The sequence below is a fragment of the Pseudophryne corroboree genome, chromosome 4, assembly GCF_028390025.1.
Source record: "Pseudophryne corroboree isolate aPseCor3 chromosome 4, aPseCor3.hap2, whole genome shotgun sequence".
NCBI lineage: Eukaryota > Metazoa > Chordata > Amphibia > Anura > Myobatrachidae > Pseudophryne > Pseudophryne corroboree.
The window spans coordinates 26,913,039-26,935,059 of NC_086447.1; the positions used below are offsets into that span (position 1 = coordinate 26,913,039).

Consider the following 22,021-nt stretch of genomic DNA (forward strand, 5'->3'; position numbering starts at 1 on the left):
AACTGGGGACCTTTCACGTGTGAGGCAAACATGAAATCACTACACTACAGATACTACATGAAAAATTTGCGACCATCATCCAATAAAAAATGATCTTTGACATTCAGTATGGCATGCTAAAATAAACTTTTTATCTGATTGTATTTTTATTGAGCATTTTACCCAAAAATTCATTGTTTTAAAATTCTAAAGCTAAAAGATTGTTTCTGCCCAGTTTCGAACTGGGGACCTTTCGCGTGTTAGGCGAACATGATAACCACTACACTACAGAAACTGACTCTCGTGGTTCTCATCACTATCTAGTCTGGAAGTACAAATGACACATGCTTTTCTTAGAAATATATTTTTTTCTAAACTTTTTTTCCTATTTTCTAATAATTTTGACGCTATTTTTCCACTTTGCATTTCAAGAGGACACATTCACTTATTATCAATTCTGATCATTGTATTTATTAAAAAAAACCTTTTTTTAATGTATTTCTGACCAATTTTGAAGGGGAACCTTATGCATATTGGCTAAATGTAAATAATACTACACTACAGGTACTTCATGAATGCAACACCATCCAATATGCATGGTAGAAGGGAAATTGACTTTTGATATTCAGCAATATGATTTTTTGCTTGCTTTTTCATTGAGCAATGCAACAGTATATAGTTATCAAAATATAAATTATTGAATTCAAAGTGTTTAGGTAACAAAATATGTTTCTGCCAATTTCGAACTGGGGACCTTTCACGTGTGAGGCAAACATGAAATCACTACACTACAGATACTACATGAAAAATTTGCGACCATCATCCAATAAAAAAATGATCTTTGACATTCAGTATGGCATGCTAAAATAAACTTTTTATCTGAGTGTATTTTTATTGAGCATTTTACCCAAAAATTCATTGTTTTAAAATTCTAAAGCTAAAAGATTGTTTCTGCCCAGTTTCGAACTGGGGACCTTTCACGTGTTATGTGAACGTGATAACCACTACACTACAGAAATTGACTCTCGTGGATCCCATCACTATCTAGTCTGGAAGTACAAATGACACATGGTTTTCTTAGAAATATAATTTTTTCTAAACTTTTTTTTCCTATTTTCTAATAATTTTGACGCTATTTTTCCACTTTGCATTTCAAGAGGACACATTCACTTATTATCAATTCTGATCATTGTATTTACTAAAAAATACATTATACATACATACATTATGGCATTCTGAAATAAACTTTTTATATGATTGCATTTTTATTTGGCATTTCAACCAAAAATCCCTTGTTTTTAAATTCTAAAGATAACAGCATATTTCTGCCCAGTTTCGAACTGGGGACCTTTTGTGTTTTAGGCGAATGTGATAACCACTACAATACAGAAACTGACTTTTGAAGATCTCATCACTATCGAGTCGGGAAGTACCATTGGCAAACCGTTTTCTTAGAATTTTTTTTTCTAAACTTAATTTTCTATTTTCTAATAATTTCTATGCACTTTTTTCCACTTTGCATTTCAAGAGGACACATTCACTTATTAATAGTTCTGATCATTGTATTTAATAAAAAAATCTATTTTTAATGTATTTCTGACCAATTTTGAAGGGGAACCTTATGCATATTGGCTAAATGTAAATAATAATACACTACAGGTACTTCATGAATGCAACACCATCCAATATGCATGGTAGAAGGGAAATTGACTTTTGATATTCTGCAATATGATTTTTTTGCTTGCTTTTTCATTGAGCAATGCAACAGTATATAGTTATAAAAATATAAATTATTGAATTCAAAGTGTTTAGGTAACAAAATATGTTTCTGCCAATTTCGAACTGGGGACCTTTCACGTGTGAGGCAAACATGAAATCACTACACTACAGATACTGCATGAAAAATTTGCGACCACCATCGAATAAAAAATGATCTTTGACATTCAGTATGGCATGCTAAAATAAACTTTTTATCTAATTGTATTTTTATTGAGCATTTTACCCAAAAATTCATTGTTTTAAAATTCTAAAGCTAAAAGATTGTTTCTGCCCAGTTTCGAACTGGGGACCTTTCGCGTGTTAGACGAACGTGATAACCGCTACACTACAGAAACTGACTCTTGTGGATTGACTCACTATCTAGTCTGGAAGTACAAATGACACATGCTTTTCTTAGAAATATAATTTTTTCTAAACTTTTTTCCCTATTTTCTAATAATTTTGACGCTTTTTTTCCACTTTGCATTTCAAGAGGACACATTCACTTATTATCAATTCTGATCATTGTATTTACTAAAAAAATCTTTTTTTAATGTATTTCTGACCAATTTTGAAGGGGGACCTTATGCATATTGGGTAAATGTGAATAACTCTACACTACAGGTACTTCATGAATGCAACACCATCCAATATGCATGGTAGAAGGGAAATTGACTTTTGATATTCTGCAATATGATTTTTTGCTTGCTTTTTCATTGAGCAATGCAACAGTATATAGTTATCAAAATATAAATTATTTAATTCAAAGTGTTTAGGTAACAAAATATGTTTCTGCCAATTTCGACCTGGGGACCTTTCACGTGTGAGGCAAACATGAAATCACTACACTACAGATACTACATAAAAAATTTGCAACCACCATCCAATAAAAAATTATCTTTGACATTCAGTATGGCATGCTAAAATAAACTTTTTATCTGATTGTATTTTTATTGAGCATTTTACCCAAATATTCATTGTTTTAAAATTCTAAAGCTAAAAGATTTTTTCTGCCTAGTTTCAAATTGGGGACCTTTCGCGTGTTAGGTGAACGTGATAACCACTACACTACAGAAACTGACTCTCGTGGATTGCATCACTATCTAGTCTGGAAGTACAAATGACACATGGTTTTCTTAGAAATACAATTTTTTCTTAACTTTTTTTTTCCTATTTTCTAATAATTTTGACGCTATTTTTCCACTTTGCATTTCAAGAGGACACATTCACTTATTATCAATTCTGATCATTGTATTTACTAAAAAAATCTTTTTTTAATATATTTCTAACCAATTTTGAAGGGGGACCTTATGCATATTGGGTAAATGTGAATAACTCTACACTACAGGTACTTCATGAATGCAACTCCATCCAATATGCATGGTAGAAGGGAAATTGACTTTTGATATTCTGCAATATGATTTTTTTGCTTGCTTTTTCATTGAGCAATGCAACAGTAGATAGTTATCAAAATATAAATTATTGAATTCAAAGTGTTTAAGTAACAAAATATATTTCTGCCTAGTATCGAACTGAGGACCTTTCGCGTGGGAGGCGAACGTGATAACCACTACACTACAAGAACTACATGGAAACTGCATCTACCGCCATCCAATAAAAAATTATCTTTGACATACATTATGGCATTCTGAAATAAACTTTTTATATGATTGCATTTTTATTTGGCATTTCAACCAAAAATCCCTTGTTTTAAAATTCTAAAGATAACAGCATATTTCTGCCCAGTTTCGAACTGGGGACCTTTTGTGTTTTAGGTGAATGTGATAACCACTACAATACAGAAACTGACTTTTGAAGATCTCATCACTATCGAGTCGGGAAGTACCATTGGCATACTGTTTTCTTAGAATTTTTTTTTCTAAACTTATTTTTCTATTTTCTAATAATTTCTATGCTATTTTTTCCACTTTGCATTTCAAGTGGACACATTCACTTATTAAAAGTTCTGATCTTTGTATTTAATAAAAAAAATCTATTTTTAATGTATTTCTGACCAATTTTGAAGGGGAACCTTATGCATATTGGGTAAATGTGAATAACTCTACACTACAGGTACTTCATGAATGCAACACCATCCAATATGCATGGTAGAAGGGAAATTGACTTTTGATATTCTGCAATATGATTTTTTTGCTTGATTTTTCATTGAGCAATGCAACAGTATATAGTTATCAAATATAAATTATTGAATTCAAAGTGTTTAGGTAACAAAATATGTTTCTGCCAATTTCGAACTGGGGACCTTTCACGTGTGAGGCAAACATGAAATCACTACACTACAGATACTACATAAAAAATTTGCAACCACCATCCAATAAAAAATTATCTTTGACATTCAGTATGGCATGCTAAAATAAACTTTTTATCTGATTGTATTTTTATTGAGCATTTTAACCAAAAATTCATTGTTTTAAAATTCTAAAGCTAAAAGATTGTTTCTGCCTAGTTTCAAACTGGGGACCTTTCGCGTGTTAGGCGAACGTGATAACCACTACACTACAGAAACTGACTCTCGAGAATTGCATCACTATCTAGTCTGGAAGTACAAATGACACATGCTTTTCTTAGAAATAATTTTTTTTCTAAACTTTTTTTTCCTATTTTCTAATAATTTTGACGCTTTTTTTCCACTTTGCATTTCAAGAGGACACATTCACTTATTATCAATTCTGATCATTGTATTTACTAAAAAAATCTTTTTTTAATGTATTTCTGAACAATTTTGAAGGTGGACCTTATGCATATTGGGTAAATGTGAATAATACTACACTACAGGTACTTCATGAATGCAACACCATCCAATATGCATGGTAGAAGGGAAATTGACTTTTGATATTCTGCAATATGATTTTTTTGCTTGATTTTTCATTGAGCAATGCAACAGTATATAGTTATCAAATATAAATTATTGAATTCAAAGTGTTTAGGTAACAAAATATGTTTCTGCCAATTTCGAACTGGGGACCTTTCACGTGTGAGGCAAACATGAAATCACTACACTACAGATACTACATAAAAAAATTGCAACCACCATCCAATAAAAAATTATCTTTGACATTCAGTATGGCATGCTAAAATAAACTTTTTATCTGATTGTATTTTTATTGAGCATTTTAACCAAAAATTCATTGTTTTAAAATTCTAAAGCTAAAAGATTGTTTCTGCCTAGTTTCAAACTGGGGACCTTTCGCGTGTTAGGCGAACGTGATAACCACTACACTACAGAAACTGACTCTCGAGAATTGCATCACTATCTAGTCTGGAAGTACAAATGACACATGCTTTTCTTAGAAATAATTTTTTTTCTAAACTTTTTTTTCCTATTTTCTAATAATTTTGACGCTTTTTTTCCACTTTGCATTTCAAGAGGACACATTCACTTATTATCAATTCTGATCATTGTATTTACTAAAAAAATCTTTTTTTAATGTATTTCTGAACAATTTTGAAGGTGGACCTTATGCATATTGGGTAAATGTGAATAATACTACACTACAGGTACTTCATGAATGCAACACCATCCAATATGCATGGTAGAAGGGAAATTGACTTTTGATATTCTGCAATATGATTTTTTTGCTTGCTTTTTCATTAAGCAATGCAACAGTAGATAGTTATCAAATTATAAATTATTGAATTCAAAGTGTTTAAATAACAAACTATGTTTCTGCCTAGTATCGAACTGGGGACCTTTCGCGTGTGAGACGAACATGATAACTACTACACTACAAGAACTACATGGAAACTGCATCTACCGCCATCCAATAAAAAATTATCTTTGACATACATTATGGCATTCTGAAATAAACTTTTTATATGATTGCATTTTTATTTGGCATTTCAACCAAAAATCCCTTGTTTTAAAATTCTAAAGATAAAAGCATATTTCTGCCCAGTTTCGAACTGGGGACCTTTTGTGTTTTAGGCGAATGTGATAACCACTACAATACAGAAACTGACTTTTGAAGATCTCATCACTATGGAGTCGGGAAGTACCATTGGCAAACCGTTTTCTTAGAATTTTTTTTCTAAACTTATTTTTCTATTTTCTAATAATTTCTATGCTATTTTTTCCACTTTGCATTTCAAGAGGACACATTCACTTATTAATAGTTCTGATCATTGTATTTAATAAAAAAAATCTATTTTTAATGTATTTCTGACCAATTTTGAAGGGGAACCTTATGCATATTGGCTAAATGTGAATAATACTACACTACAGGTACTTCATGAATGCAACACCATCCAATATGCATGGTAGAAGGGAAATTGACTTTTGATATTCTGCAATATGATTTTTTGCTTGCTTTTTCATTGAGCAATGCAACAGTATATAGTTATCAAAATATAAATTATTGAATTCAAAGTGTTTAGGTAACAAAATATGTTCCTGCAATTTCGAACTGGGGACCTTTCACGTGTGAGGCAAACATGAAATCACTACACTACAGATACTACATGAAAAATTTGCGACCATCATCCAATAAAAAATGATCTTTGACATTCAGTATGGCATGTTAAAATAAACTTTTTATCTGATTGTATTTTTATTGAGCATTTTACCCAAAAATTCATTGTTTTAAAATTCTAAAGCTAAAAGATTGTTTCTGCCCAGTTTCGAACTGGTGACCTTTCGCGTGTTAGGCGAACGTGATCACCACTACACTACAAAAACTGACTCTTGTAGTGCTCATCACTATCTAGTCTGGAAGTACAAATGACACATGCTTTTCTTAGAAATATATTTTTTTCTAAACTTTTTTTCCTATTTTCTAATAATTTTGACGCTATTTTTCCACTTTGCATTTCAAGAGGACACATTCACTTATTATCAATTCTGATCATTGTATTTATTAAAAAAAACCTTTTTTTAATGTATTTCTGACCAATTTTGAAGGGGGACCTTATGCATATTGGGTAAATGTGAATAACTCTACACTATAGGTATTTCATGAATGCAACACCATCCAATATGCATGGCAGAAGGGAAATTGACTTTTGATATTCTGCAATATGATTTTTGCTTGCTTTTTCATTGAGCAATGCAACAGTAGATAGTTATCAAAATATAAATTATTGAATTCAAAGTGTTTAGGTAACAAAATATGTTTCTGCCCAGTTTCGAACTGGGGACCTTTCGAGTGTGAGGCGAACGTGATAACCACTACACTACAGAAACTACATGAAAACAGCATCTCCCGCCATCCAATAAAAAATGATCTTTGACATACATTATGGCATTCTGAAATAAACTTTTTATATGATTGCATTTTTATTTGGCATTTCAACCAAAAATCCCTTGTTTTAAAATTCTAAAGATAACAGCATATCTCTGCCCAGTTTCGAACTGGGGACCTTTTGTGTTTTAGGCGAATGTGATAACCACTACAATACAGAAACTGACTTTTGAAGATCTCATCACTATGGAGTCGGGAAGTACCATTGGCAAACCGTTTTCTTAGAATTTTTTTTTCTAAACTTGTTTTTCTATTTTCTAATAATTTCTATGCTATTTTTTTCACTTTGCATTTCAAGAGGACACATTCACTTATTAATAGTTCTGATCATTGTATTTTAAAAAAAATCTATTTTTAATGTATTTATGACCAATTTTGAAGGGGAACCTTATGCATATTGGCTAAATGTGAATAATACTACACTACAGGTACTTCATGATTGCAACGCTATCTAATATGCATGGTAGACGGGAAATTGACTTTTGATATTCTGCAATATGATTTTTTTGCTTGCTTTTTCATTGAGCAATGCAACAGTATATAGTTATCAAAATATAAATTATTGAATTAAAAGTGTTTAGGAAACAAAATATGTTTCTGCCAATTTCGAACTGGGGACCTTTCACATGTGAGGCAAACATGAAATCACTACACTACAGATACTACATGAAAAAATTGCGACCACCATCCAATAAAAAATGATCTTTGACATTCAGAATGGCATGCTAAAATAAACTTTTTATCTGATTGTATTTTTATTGAGCATTTTATCCAAAAATTCATTGTTTTAAAATTCTAAAGCTAAAAGATTGTTTCTGCCCAGTTTCGAACTGGGGACCTTTCGCGTGTTAGGCGAACGTGATAACCACTACACTACAGAAACTGACTCTCGTGGATCACATCACTATCTAGTCTGGAAGTACAAATGACACATGCTTTTCTTAGAAATATATTTTTTTCTAAACTTTTTTTCCTATTTTCTAATAATTTTGACGCTATTTTTCCACTTTGCATTTCAAGAGGACAAATTCACTTATTATCAATTCTGATCATTGTATTTACTAAAAAAATCTTTTTTTAATGTATTTCTGACCAATTTTTAAGGGGGACCTTATGCATATTGGGTAAATGTGAATAACTCTACACTACATGTATTTCATGAATGCAACACCATCCAATATGCATGGTAGAAGGGAAATTGACTTTTGATATTCTGCAATATGATTTTTTTGCTTGCTTTTTCATTGAGCAATGCAACAGTATATAGTTATCAAAATATAAATTATTGAATTAAAAGTGTTTAGGTAACAAAATATGTTTCTGCCCAGTTTCGAACTGGGGACCTTTCGCGTGTGAGGCGAACGTGATAACCACTACACTACAAAAACTACATGAAAACAGTATCTCCCGCCATCCAATAAAAAATGATCTTTGACATACATTATGGCATTCTGAAATAAACTTTTTATATGATTGCATTTTTATTTGGCATTTCAACCAAAAATCCCTTGTTTTAAAATTCTAAAAATAACAGCATATTTCTGCCCAGTTTCGAACTGGGGACCTTTTGTGTTTTAGGCGAATGTGATAACCACTACAATACAGAAACTGACTTTTGAAGATCTCATCACTATCGAGTCGGGAAGTACCATTGGCAAACCGTTTTCTTAGAAAAAAAAATTCTAAACTTATTTTTCTATTTTCTAATAATTTCTATGCTATTTTTTCCACTTTGCATTTCAAGAGGACACATTCACTTATTAATAGTTCTGATCATTGTATTTAATAAAAAAATCTATTTTTAATGTATTTCTGACCAATTTTGAAGGGGAACCTTATGCATATTGGCTAAATGTGAATAATACTACACTACAGGTACCTCATGAATGCAACACCATCCAATATGCATGGTAGAAGGGAAATTGACTTTTGATATTCTGCAATATGATTTTTTGTTTGCTTTTTCATTGAGCAATGCAACAGTATATAGTTATCAAAATATAAATTATTGAATTCAAAGTGTTTAGTTAACAAAATATGTTTCTGCCAATTTCGAACTGGGGACCTTTCACGTGTGAGGCAAACATGAAATCACTACACTACAGATACTACATGAAAAATTTGCGACCATCATCCAATAAAAAATAATCTTTGACATTCAGTATGGCATGCTAAAATAAACTTTTTATCTGATTGTATTTTTATCGAGCATTTTACCCAAAAATTCATTGTTTTAAAATTCTAAAGCTAAAAGATTGTTTCTGCCCAGTTTCGAACTGGGGACCTTTCACGTGTTAGGCGAACGTGATAACCACTACACTACAGAAACTGACTCTTGTGGATCCCATCACTATCTAGTCTGGAAGTACAAATGACACATGCTTTTCTTAGAAATATAATTTTTTCTAAACTTTTTTCCTATTTTCTAATAATTTTGACGCTATTTTTCCACTTTGCATTTCAAGAGGACACATTCACTTATTATCAATTCTGATCATTTTATTTACTAAAAAAATCTTTTTTTAATGTATTTCTGACCAATTTTGAAGGGGGACCTTATGCATATTGGGTAAATGTGAATAACTCTACACTACAGGTATTTCATGAATGCAACACCATCCAATATGCATGGTAGAAGGGAAATTGACTTTTGATATTCTGCAATATGATTTTTGCTTGCTTTTTCATTGAGCAATGCAACAGTAGATAGTTATCAAAATATAAATTATTGAATTCAAAGTGTTTAGGTAACAAAATATGTTTCTGCCCAGTTTCAAACTGGGGACCTTTCGCGTGTGAGGCGAACGTGATAACCACTACACTACAGAAACTACATGGAAACAGCATCTCCCGCCATCCAATAAAAAATGACCTTTGACATACATTATGGCATTCTGAAATAAACTTTTTATATGATTGCATTTTTATTTGGCATTTCAACCAAAAATCCCTTGTTTTAAAATTCTAAAGATAACAGCATATTTCTGCCCATTTTCGAACTGGGGACCTTTTGTGTTTTAGGCGAATGTGATAACCACTACAATACAGAAACTGACTTTTGAAGATCTCATCACTATCGAGTCGGGAAGTACCATTGGCAAACCGTTTTCTTAGAATTTTTTTTTCTAAACTTATTTCTTCTACGCTACTTCATGGCAGCCATAACTACTGGGATTGTATTCCTATTCCTAACTTTAGACAGGGAGTTTTCTTAATCCACTAGGGCCCACCCACTATGGGTATATAATCGCACTCCACCCCTTCCTCCTTAGTCTTTTTTCCTGTCTCCTAGCTTGGCAGGAGGAGTTCCTGTATTATTTTTTCTATTTAAATAATTTTATTTTTCAGGGCTTACCTCAGGTTGTTCCTAGCTGATACGTCTCCTGGTAGCCGTGCTAGAAGACGGTGGCTCCCTGGGTGTTTGGCTAGGTGTGCTAAGGGGCGGTCAAGTAAGTCCCCACATGTCCAGCTTAAGGTGTCCTCCTGTCAGCTCTTTGCTGTGGGTCCCCCTCTTGCCGTTTTCCGCTGCTATGGCCGCTGCTCTGCTGTGTGTATGGGGCCTTTCAGTGAGGAGTACCTCTTCTGAAGGGCATCTGTGCAGTTTCCTGCCGGAGGTCCGTCTGCTGAAGGGGATGTACGCGACTTCCTCCGGAAGGTCCTGGCACTGAAGGGAAAGTGCGGCGGTGGGCGGAAGTGCTGGGGGGATGCAGTAAAGGCTGGCTGGCGGAAGTGCTGTTGGCACCCGTCCCAGCTGATTATGGGGGGCGGGCTGCACGGACGCCATAGCCTTTTATAAGGCATAGAAATTTGAATTAATGGCGCTGCACACAGGAGTTAGGAAGCTCCTATAATTGCTGGGCTGGTTTTCTAAGCTTACCAGCAGAATGGAAAGAGAGCCTTCTCCCCAAAAGCCGGTCAGTGCCCTAAAGAGGTAAGTCCTCATAGAGGGCTGGTTGTTATTTATTATTTATTGTTTATTGTTTATTCTGTTACCATGTGGTAGTTTAGGATAGGTTGTAAGGTGTTTTATTTTGTTGTTTTAGTGTGTCTCCACCTAAGAAGAGGTTATGTAAGAAAAGGCATAAGGACATGCAGTGTGCAGCTTGTGACAAAATCTTTTCAGCTGCTGAAAATGTTAAATTCTGTGAGGAATGTATACAGAGTGAATCTCAGGAGACTGTGCAGTCCAGGCAAATAAGAGATTTAATGAGATGGATGAAGGAGTCTTTTGTTACCAAAGAGCAGCTCTCGGAATTCCAAGGGAATAAAAGGGCTAGGTCTTTTGATAGAATTGATTTAGTGGATGAGTCAGGTTCTCAGGATTTTGCTTATGATGATTATCTGGCTGCTTCTAGTGCTGAGTCGGTGGACGAGCAGGAAGAAGAGAGAAAGTTTAATTTGGAGCTGGTGGATAGTCTTCTGAAAGATATCTTTAAGACTATGAATTATAGAATGCCTGAAGAGGAATGTAATGATGAGGATATTCTGTTCTGTGATAAAACCAAAAAGAACAGGGTCTTTCCAGTCCATAAAGCATTAAAAGATGTTGTGAGTAAGGAGTGGAAAAGCATTGATAAAAAGCTGGGTAATACTAAAAGGCTTGATCGTATGTTCCCAGTGGAAGATGAGCAGTTTACTAATTGGTGTGCAATCCCTAAAGTTGATGCTGCAGTCGCAGAGATGGTATCAAAAACCACCATTTTGTTAGAAGATGGCGCAGTCTTAAAAGATGGTATGGATAAACGCATGGAGAGTGCGTTAAAGAAATTGCATATGTCCTCAGCAATATCACTAAAATCCGGTGTGGCAGTAGCATCTGTTGCTAGAGCGTTGAGAGTCTGGGGGTCAGTATTGGCGACTGATATAGAAGGAGGTGTTTCGAGGCAGTATCTGCAAAGAAGTCTGGCCGTAATGTTCAAAGGGATCGAGTATCTCTGTGAGGCCTCGTTAGATGCTCTGGATTTTGCTGCAAAGTTTATGGCAGCAGGTGTGATGGCAAGAAGAGCTTTGTGGCTGCGTTCTTGGTCGGCAGATATGCACTCCAAGAATAGGTTGGTGTCCCTGCCATATGAAGGGTCTTTGCTGTTTGGAAATAAATTAGAAGCCATAATACAGAAAATGTCAGGAGGAAAATCTGCAAAACTTCCTCAGGACAGGAGGAATAGATTTCCAATACCGTCCTCTAAACAGCAGTTTAAGGAGGCAAGAGGATATCGACCAGGTCGTTTTTATTCAGGAAGGTACTCCTCAGGTAACAATAGGCAGTCCTTTCGGCAGGCCTACAGGAGAGGTGGTCGAAGGGCATGACTGTCACAAGGTTCCGGTATCTTTTCCAGTGGGTGGCAGACTTCAGGAGTTTGCCGGCTGTTGGATAGAGTCTATTCAGGATACGTGGGTAATAGATGTCGTATCCCAGGCATACCGGATAGAATTCTCAAAAATTCCCGTGTTGGACAAATTTCTAGTTTCAGAGACACCAACTACAAATCTGGAGTTAAAAGCTATGAAAGACAGTTTAAGGAAACTGATCGAAGCGAAAGCTGTAGAGACTGTTCCGTTTTTGGAAAGAAACAGAGGTTTCTATTCGAGACTGTTTCTGGTGAGAAAACCTTCCGGCGAGTTCAGAACCATCTTAGATCTCAGACAGCTCAACGAGTATATAGAAACAATAAAGTTCCGTATGGAGACCCTAAAGTCTATCCTGTTAGGGGTGAGAGAGAGAGACTTTTTGGCTTCGGTAGACCTAAAGGACGCTTACTTCCACGTTCCAATTTGCAGGCAGCACAGGAAATATCTAAGACTTTGTGTCCTCGGCAAACACTTTCAGTTCACTTGCCTTCCTTTTGGCCTAAAGTCATCTCCAAGGGTGTTCACCAAAGTTCTGATGTCGCTCATTGCTGTGATCAGAGGTCAAAAAGTAGCAATATGGTCATACCTGGACGACTTGCTGGTGTGCGGAGAGTCGATAGAGAAAGTGGACAAAGCATTAAGTGTGGTGCTACAAATTCTACAAGAACATGGCTGGCTCATAAACTGGGGAAAAAGCAGATTAACGCCAAAGCAAAGAATACAGTTTCTGGGGGTACAGGTAGATACCCTCGATTATATGATAGGTCTTTCAGAGGAGAGGTGTCTAAAGCTTCAAGATCTGGCTACCCTCATAAAGGGATGCAACAGTGTGACGATTCGTCAGGGGATGCGTCTCTTGGGGATGATGGCGTCCTCCATAGATGTAGTCCCTTGGGCGAGGTGGACGATGAGAGATCTTCAGTTGGACATCCTGAGTTATATTCGGAAGGGATATTCTCTGAATTACCGTATAAAACTAGGCCGGAAAGCGAAAGAATCTTTGACCTGGTGGACGGACGAACGGCTGGTCAGCAGAAGGACGTCTCTGTCGGACCATCAGGCTATGGTTCTGACAACGGATGCGAGTACAACAGGTTGGGGTGCTCATCTGTTGCACAGAAATTGTCAGGGCACATGGAGCGAAGAGGAAGCACGTTTGTCTTCGAATCACAGGGAGATGAGAGCGGTGTGGAATGCCATACAGCAGTTTCAAGAACAACTTCAGGGAAAGCATCTCAAGGTTTTTTCAGACAACGTTTCCGTAGTGGCGTATCTCAATCGTCAAGGAGGCACCAGGAGTCCAGTGTTGATGGAGGAAGTGTCAAAGATAATGAAATGGGCGGAGTGCCATCTCAAAACTCTAGTAGCTCTACATGTTCCAGGAGTAAACAATGTGGTGGCAGACTTCCTCAGTCGACAGGAGGTATTACCAGGAGAGTGGGAGCTGGACGATGTAGTTTTTCAACAGATCGTACAACAGTTCGGAAGGCCTCAGGTAGATTTGATGGCCACACACGTCAATGCAAAAGTACCACTCTTTTTCTCCCGATATCATCTCCCAGGAACAGGGGGAGTGGATGCTTTCTCTCTTCCTTGGACGTTCGGACTGGCGTATGTGTTTCCCCCGTTTCCGATGATTCCAAGGACTCTCAGGAAGATCTGGGAGGACAAGGCACAAGTAATAATAATTCTTCCCTACTGGCCGAAGAGGGGTTGGTTTCCTTCAGTGCTCAGGATGGCAGTGCAGGGTCCTTTGAGGTTGCCGTTGAAGAAGGAGTTGCTGCATCAGGGGCCATTGTTGCATCCGAATCTGCAACGGCTTTATTTGACGGCGTGGAAATTGAGCGGCAGCTATTAAGAAATAGAGGTCTGTCCGGGCAGGTCCTCGATTTGCTTATCCAGGCAAGGAAGAAAGTATCCTCTAGTGTTTACTATAGGGTCTGGAAAAAATTCATCTCTTGGTCTGGATCAAGATTTAATCCATTAAAAGCAGAAACTTCTCAAGTTTTGCAATTCCTGTTTGAAGGTTTTGAGAAAGGATTGGCAGTGTCCACTATTAAGGTTCAGATATCGGCTCTGAGTATTCTGTTGGATCGGAGATTGTCTGAGGAAGACTTGGTCAAGAAGTTTTGTCAGGCAATTAAAAGAATAAGACCTCGAGTTAGGCCAACTCTTGCTCCTTGGGACTTAAATTTAGTTCTCAATTCTTTGATGCTGCCTCCGTTTGAGCCTCTGCAGGATATTTCGCTGAAGTTCTTAACTTGGAAAGTTGTGTTTCTGGTAGCCATCACAACGGCCAGAAGAGTTAGCGAATTACAGGCTCTGTGGTCGGAAGAACCTTATCTTAATTTTTTCCCAGATAAAATTGTTCTGAGAACCAATCCAGATTTTTTGCCAAAAGTTGTGTCGGAGTTTCACCTCAGTCAGGACATCGTGTTGCCATCTTTCTATCCGGATCCGCAGAATGAGGAGGAAGAAGCAATGCATAAGTTAGATCTGATAAGGGCAGTTTCGATCTATATGGAAAGAGTTAAACAGTTCCGTAACACAAAACATCTGTTCGTGCTACACTCTGGTGTGAAGAAAGGTGAAAGGCCTACAAAGCAGACCATTTCCAGATGGATTACAGAGCTTTTGACATTTGTATATGAAAGAAGTGGTCGCAGAGTTCCAGAAGGTTTAAAGGCACACTCTACTAGGGCCATGGCAACTTCTTGGGCTAAGAAGGGTCGCGTGTCGGCGAAAGACATTTGCGCAGCAGCCACGTGGTCTTCGATGCATACATTCTCTACTCATTATGCTTTAGATATTGTTGACACCCACTTTGGGAAGCAGGTCCTTCAAGGGGCTTTGCAATAAATAAGTATTATTTTCAGCATCAAAGCAAGGCTTCCTGTGTATTATATTGCCCTCCCTATACGAGCGTTGGTATATCCCAGTAGTTATGGCTGCCATGAAGTAGCGTAGAAGAAAGAAGCAAATTATACTTACCGATAATTTCATTTCTTCGAGATACTTCATGGCAGCCTACAAAATCCCTCCCTTATTGGGTTTCTCAGAGAGGCTTGTCATAGGAGACACTCAAAAGACTATGGAGGAAGGGGTGGAGTGCGATTATATACCCATAGTGGGTGGGCCCTAGTGGATTAAGAAAACTCCCTGTCTAAAGTTAGGAATAGGGATACAATCCCAGTAGTTATGGCTGCCATGAAGTATCTCGAAGAAATGAAATTATCGGTAAGTATAATTTGCTTCTTTTTCTATTTTCTAATAATTTCTATGCTATTTTTTCCACTTTGCATTTCAAGAGGACACATTCACTTATTAATAGTTCTGATCATTGTATTTAATAAAAAAAATCTATTTTTAATGTATTTCTGACCAATTTTGAAGGGGAACCTTATGCATATTGGCTAAATGTGAATAATACTACACTACAGGTACTTCATGAATGCAACACCATCCAATATGCATGGTAGAAGGGAAATTGACTTTTGATATTCTGCAATATGATTTTTTGCTTGCTTTTTCATTGAGCAATGCAACAGTATATAGTTATCAAAATATAAATTATTGAATTCAAAGTGTTTAGGTAACAAAATATGTTTCTGCCAATTTCGAACTGGGGACCATTCACGTGTGAGGCAAACATGAAATCACTACACTACAGATACTACATGAAAAATTTACGACCATCATCCAATAAAAAATGTACTTTGACATTCAGTATAGCATGCTAAAATAAACTTTTTATCTGATTGTATTTTTATTAAGCATTTTACCCAAAAATTCATTGTTTTAAAATTCTAAAGCTAAGGGATTGTTTCTGCCCAGTTTCGAACTGGGGACCTTTCACGTGTTAAATGTACGTGATAACCACTACACTACAGAAACTGACTCTCGTGGATCCCATCACTATCTCGTCTGGAAGTACACATGACACATGCTTTTCTTAGAAATATAATCTTTTCTAAACTTTTTTTCCTATTTTCTAATAATTTTGTTGCTATTTTTCCACTTTGCATTTCAAGAGGACACATTCACTTATTATCAATTCTGATCATTGTATTTACTAAAAAAAATATTTTTTTAATGTATTTCTGACCAATTTTGAAGGGGGACCTTATGCATATTGGGTAAATGTGAATAACTCTACACTACAGGTATTTCATGAATGCAACACCATCCAATATGCATGGTAGAAGGGAAATTGACTTTTGATATTCTGCAATATGATTTTTGCTTGCTTTTTCATTGAGCAATGCAACAGTAGATAGTTATCAAAATATAAATTATTGAATTCAAAGTGTTAAGGTAACAAAAAAATGTTTCTGCCCAGTTTCGAACTGGGGACCTTTCGCATGTGAGGCGAACGTGATAACCACTACACTACAGAAACTACATGGAAACAGCATCTCCCGCCATCCAATAAAAAATGATCTTTGACATACATTATGGCATTCTGAAATAAACTTTTTATATGATTGCATTTTTTTTTGGCAATTCAACCAAAAATCCCTTGTTTTAAAATTCTAAAGATAACAGCATATTTCTGCCCAGTTTCGAACTGGGGACCTTTTGTGTTTTAGGCGAATGTGATAACCACTACAATACAGAAACTGACTTTTGAAGATCTCATCACTATGGAGTCGGGAAGTACCATTGGCAAACCGTTTTCTTAGAAAAAAAAATTCTAAACTTATTTTTCTATTTTCTAATAATTTCTATGCTATTTTTCCACTTTGCATTTCAAGAGGACACATTCACTTATTAATAGTTCTGATCATTGTATTTAATAAAAAAATCTATTTTTAATGTATTTCTGACCAATTTTGAAGGGGGACCTTATGCATATTGGCTAAATGTGAATAATACTACACTACAGGTACCTCATGAATGCAACACCATCCAATATGCATGGTAGAAGGGAAATTGACTTTTGATATTCTGCAATATGATTTTTTTGCTTGCTTTTTCATTGAGCAATGCTACAGTATATAGTTATCAAAATATAAATTATTGAATTAAAAGTGTTTAGGTAACAAAATATGTTTTTGCCAATTTCGAACTGGGGACCTTTCACATGTGAGGCAAACATGAAATCACTACACTACAGATACTACATGAAAAATTTGTGACCACCATCCAATAAAAAATGATCTTTGACATTCAGTATGGCATGCTAAAATAAACTTTTTATCTGATTGTATTTTTATTGAGCATTTTACCCAAAAATTCATTGTTTTAAAATTCTAAAGCTGAAAGATTGTTTCTGCCCAGTTTCGAACTCTGGACCTTTCGCGTGTTAGGTGAACGTGATAACCACTACACTACAGAAACTGACTGTTGTGGATCCCATCACTATCTAGTCTGGAAGTACAAATGACACATGCTTTTCTTAGAAATATAATTTTTTCTAAACTTTTTTTCCTATTTTCTAATAATTTTGACGCTATTTTTCCACTTTGCATTTCAAGAGGACACATTCACTTATTATCAATTCTGATCATTGTATTTACTAAAAAAATATTTTTTTTATGTATTTCTGACCAATTTTGAAGGGGGACCGTATGCATATTGGGTAAATGTGAATAACTCTACGCTACAGGTATTTCATGAATGCAACACCATCCAATATGCATGGTAGAAGGGAAATTTACTTTTGATATTCTGCAATATGATTTTTGCTTGCTTTTTCATTGAGCAATGCAACAGTAGATAGTTATCAAAATATAAATGATTGAATTCAAAGTGTTTAGGTAACAAAATAAGTTTCTGCCCAGTTTCGAACTGAGAACCTTTCGCATGTGAGGCGAACGTGATAACCACTACACTACAGGAATTACATGGAAACAGTATTTACCGCCATCCAGTAAAAAATTATCTTTGACATACATTATGGCATTCTGAAATAAAATTTTTATATGATTGCATTTTTATTTGGCATTTCAACCAAAAATCCCTTGTTTTAAAATTCTAAAGATAACAGCATATTTTTGCCCAGTTTCGAACTGGGGACCTTTTGTGTTTAAGGCGCATGTGATAACCACTACAATACAGAAACTGACTTTTGAAGATCTCATCACTATGGAGTCGGGAAGTACCATTGGCAAACCGTTTTCTTAGAATTTTTTTTTCTAAACTTATTTTTCTATTTTCTAATAATTTCTATGCTATTTTTTTCACTTTGCATTTCAAGAGGACACATTCACTTATTAATAGTTCTGATCATTGTATTTAATAAAAAAAATCTATTTTTAATGTATTTCTGACCAATTTTGAAGGGGAACCTTATGCATATTGGCTAAATGTGAATAATACTACACTACAGGTACTTCATGAATGCAACACCATCCAATATGCATGGTAGAAGGGAAATTGACTTTTGATATTCTGCAATATGATTTTTTGCTTGCTTTTTCATTGAGCAATGCAACAGTATATAGTTATCAAAATATAAATTATTGAATTCAAAGTGTTTAGGTAACAAAATATGTTTCTGCCAATTTCGAACTGGGGACCATTCACGTGTGAGGCAAACATGAAATCACTACACTACAGATACTACATGAAAAATTTACGACCATCATCCAATAAAAAATGTACTTTGACATTCAGTATAGCATGCTAAAATAAACTTTTTATCTGATTGTATTTTTATTAAGCATTTTACCCAAAAATTCATTGTTTTAAAATTCTAAAGCTAAGGGATTGTTTCTGCCCAGTTTCGAACTGGGGACCTTTCGCGTGTTAAATGTACATGATAACCACTACACTACAGAAACTGACTCTCGTGGATCCCATCACTATCTCGTCTGGAAGTACACATGACACATGCTTTTCTTAGAAATATAATTTTTTCTAAACTTTTTTTCCTATTTTCTAATAATTTTGTTGCTATTTTTCCACTTTGCATTTCAAGAGGACACATTCACTTATTATCAATTCTGATCATTGTATTTACTAAAAAAAATATTTTTTTAATGTATTTCTGACCAATTTTGAAGGGGGACCTTATGCATATTGGGTAAATGTGAATAACTCTACACTACAGGTATTTCATGAATGCAACACCATCCAATATGCATGGTAGAAGGGAAATTGACTTTTGATATTCTGCAATATGATTTTTGCTTGCTTTTTCATTGAGCAATGCAACAGTAGATAGTTATCAAAATATAAATTATTGAATTCAAAGTGTTTAGGTAACAAAAAAATGTTTCTGCCCAGTTTCGAACTGGGGACCTTTCGCATGTGAGGCGAACGTGATAACCACTACACTACAGAAACTACATGGAAACAGCATCTCCCGCCATCCAATAAAAAATGATCTTTGACATACATTATGGCATTCTGAAATAAACTTTTTATATGATTGCATTTTTTTTGGCATTTCAACCAAAAATCCCTTGTTTTAAAATTCTAAAGATAACAGCATATTTCTGCCCAGTTTGAACTGGGGACCTTTTGTGTTTTAGGCGAATGTGATAACCACTACAATACAGAAACTGACTTTTGAAGATCTCATCACTATGGAGTCGGGAAGTACCATTGGCAAACCGTTTTCTTAGAAAAAAAAAATTCTAAACTTATTTTTCTATTTTCTAATAATTTCTATGCTATTTTTTCCACTTTGCATTTCAAGAGGACACATTCACTTATTAATAGTTCTGATCATTGTATTTAATAAAAAAATCTATTTTTAATGTATTTCTGACCAATTTTGAAGGGGAACCTTATGCATATTGGCTAAATGTGAATAATACTACACTACAGGTACCTCATGAATGCAACACCATCCAATATGCATGGTAGAAGGGAAATTGACTTTTGATATTCTGCAATATGATTTTTTTGCTTGCTTTTTCATTGAGCAATGCAACAGTATATAGTTATCAAAATATAAATTATTGAATTCAAAGTGTTTAGGTAACAAAATATGTTTCTGCCAATTTCGAACTGGGGACCTTTCACATGTGAGGCAAACATGAAATCACTACACTACAGATACTACATGAAAAATTTGTGACCACCATCCAATAAAAAATGATCTTTGACATTCAGTATGGCATGCTAAAATAAACTTTTTATCTGATTGTATTTTTATTGAGCATTTTACCCAAAAATTCATTGTTTTAAAATTCTTAAGCTGAAAGATTGTTTCTGCCCAGTTTCGAACTCTGGACCTTTCGCGTGTTAGGTGAACGTGATAACCACTACACTACAGAAACTGACTGTTGTGGATCCCATCACTATCTAGTCTGGAAGTACAAATGACACATGCTTTTCTTAGAAATATATTTTTTTCTAAACTTTTTTTCCTATTTTCTAATAATTTTGACGCTTTTTTTCCACTTTGCATTTCAAGAGGACACATTCACTTATTATCAATTCTGATCATTGTATTTACTAAAAAAATATTTTTTTTATGTATTTCTGACCAATTTTGAAGGGGGACCGTATGCATATTGGGTAAATGTGAATAACTCTACGCTACAGGTATTTCATGAATGCAACACCATCCAATATGCATGGTAGAAGGGAAATTTACTTTTGATATTCTGCAATATGATTTTTGCTTGCTTTTTCATTGAGCAATGCAACAGTAGATAGTTATCAAAATATAAATGATTGAATTCAAAGTGTTTAGGTAACAAAATAAGTTTCTGCCCAGTTTCGAACTGAGAACCTTTCGCATGTGAGGCAAACGTGATAACCACTACACTACAGGAATTACATGGAAACAGTATCTACCGCCATCCAGTAAAAAATTATCTTTGACATACATTATGGCATTCTGAAATAAAATTTTTATATGATTGCATTTTTATTTGGCATTTCAACCAAAAATCCCTTGTTTTAAAATTCTAAAGATAACAGCATATTTTTGCCCAGTTTCGAACTGGGGACCTTTTGTGTTTAAGGCGCATGTGATAACCACTACAATACAGAAACTGACTTTTGAAGATCTCATCACTATGGAGTCGGGAAGTACCATTGGCAAACCGTTTTCTTAGAATTTTTTTTTCTAAACTTATTTTTCTATTTTCTAATAATTTCTATGCTATTTTTTTCACTTTGCATTTCAAGAGGACACATTCACTTATTAATAGTTCTGATCATTGTATTTAATAAAAAAATCTATTTTTAATGTATTTCTGACCAATTTTGAAGGGGAACCTTATGCATATTGGCTAAATGTGAATAATACTACACTACAGGTACTTCATGATTGCAACACTATCTAATATGCATGGTAGACGGGAAATTGCCTTTTGATATTCTGCAATATGATTTTTTTGCTTGCTTTTTCATTGAGCAATGCAACAGTATATAGTTACCAAAATATAAATTATTGAATTCAAAGTGTTTAGGTAACAAAATATGTTTCTGCCAATTTCGAACTGGGGACCTTTCGCGTGTGAGGCAAACATGAAATCACTACGCTACAGATACTACATAAAATTTGCGACCATCATCCAATAAGAAATAATCTTTGACATTCAGTATGGCATGCTAAAATAAACTTTTTATCTGATTGTATTTTTATTGAGCATTTTACCCAAAAATTCATTGTTTTAAAATTCTAAAGCTAAAAGATAGTTTCTGCCCAGTTTCGAATTGGGGACCTTTTGCGTGTTAGGCGAATGTGATAACCACTACACTACAGAAACTGA

General features: G+C 34.9%; 14 non-coding genes across 14 annotated transcripts; all 14 read right to left on the reverse strand.

Moving 5' to 3' along the window:
* Positions 1 to 201: 201 nt before the first annotated feature.
* On the reverse strand, positions 202 to 274 carry TRNAV-AAC (transfer RNA valine (anticodon AAC)). The gene has a single exon. It is a non-coding gene; the product is annotated as a tRNA-Val (tRNA).
* A 1,746-nt stretch (positions 275 to 2,020) lies between these two features.
* On the reverse strand, positions 2,021 to 2,093 carry TRNAV-AAC (transfer RNA valine (anticodon AAC)). Its single transcript has one exon. It is a non-coding gene; the product is annotated as a tRNA-Val (tRNA).
* A 2,098-nt stretch (positions 2,094 to 4,191) lies between these two features.
* On the reverse strand, positions 4,192 to 4,264 carry TRNAV-AAC (transfer RNA valine (anticodon AAC)). Its single transcript has one exon. It is a non-coding gene; the product is annotated as a tRNA-Val (tRNA).
* A 650-nt stretch (positions 4,265 to 4,914) lies between these two features.
* Positions 4,915 to 4,987, reverse strand: TRNAV-AAC (transfer RNA valine (anticodon AAC)). Its single transcript has one exon. It is a non-coding gene; the product is annotated as a tRNA-Val (tRNA).
* A 1,373-nt stretch (positions 4,988 to 6,360) lies between these two features.
* On the reverse strand, positions 6,361 to 6,433 carry TRNAV-AAC (transfer RNA valine (anticodon AAC)). Its single transcript has one exon. It is a non-coding gene; the product is annotated as a tRNA-Val (tRNA).
* Positions 6,434 to 6,864: 431 nt separating this feature from the next.
* TRNAV-CAC (transfer RNA valine (anticodon CAC)) lies at positions 6,865 to 6,937 on the reverse strand. The gene has a single exon. It is a non-coding gene; the product is annotated as a tRNA-Val (tRNA).
* Positions 6,938 to 7,805: 868 nt separating this feature from the next.
* TRNAV-AAC (transfer RNA valine (anticodon AAC)) lies at positions 7,806 to 7,878 on the reverse strand. The gene has a single exon. It is a non-coding gene; the product is annotated as a tRNA-Val (tRNA).
* A 432-nt stretch (positions 7,879 to 8,310) lies between these two features.
* On the reverse strand, positions 8,311 to 8,383 carry TRNAV-CAC (transfer RNA valine (anticodon CAC)). The gene has a single exon. It is a non-coding gene; the product is annotated as a tRNA-Val (tRNA).
* Positions 8,384 to 9,251: 868 nt separating this feature from the next.
* TRNAV-AAC (transfer RNA valine (anticodon AAC)) lies at positions 9,252 to 9,324 on the reverse strand. Its single transcript has one exon. It is a non-coding gene; the product is annotated as a tRNA-Val (tRNA).
* A 429-nt stretch (positions 9,325 to 9,753) lies between these two features.
* TRNAV-CAC (transfer RNA valine (anticodon CAC)) lies at positions 9,754 to 9,826 on the reverse strand. Its single transcript has one exon. It is a non-coding gene; the product is annotated as a tRNA-Val (tRNA).
* A 6,844-nt stretch (positions 9,827 to 16,670) lies between these two features.
* Positions 16,671 to 16,743, reverse strand: TRNAV-CAC (transfer RNA valine (anticodon CAC)). The gene has a single exon. It is a non-coding gene; the product is annotated as a tRNA-Val (tRNA).
* A 1,371-nt stretch (positions 16,744 to 18,114) lies between these two features.
* Positions 18,115 to 18,187, reverse strand: TRNAV-CAC (transfer RNA valine (anticodon CAC)). Its single transcript has one exon. It is a non-coding gene; the product is annotated as a tRNA-Val (tRNA).
* A 1,374-nt stretch (positions 18,188 to 19,561) lies between these two features.
* TRNAV-CAC (transfer RNA valine (anticodon CAC)) lies at positions 19,562 to 19,634 on the reverse strand. The gene has a single exon. It is a non-coding gene; the product is annotated as a tRNA-Val (tRNA).
* Positions 19,635 to 21,945: 2,311 nt separating this feature from the next.
* Positions 21,946 to 22,018, reverse strand: TRNAV-AAC (transfer RNA valine (anticodon AAC)). Its single transcript has one exon. It is a non-coding gene; the product is annotated as a tRNA-Val (tRNA).
* Between the last annotated feature and the right edge of the window lie 3 nt (positions 22,019 to 22,021).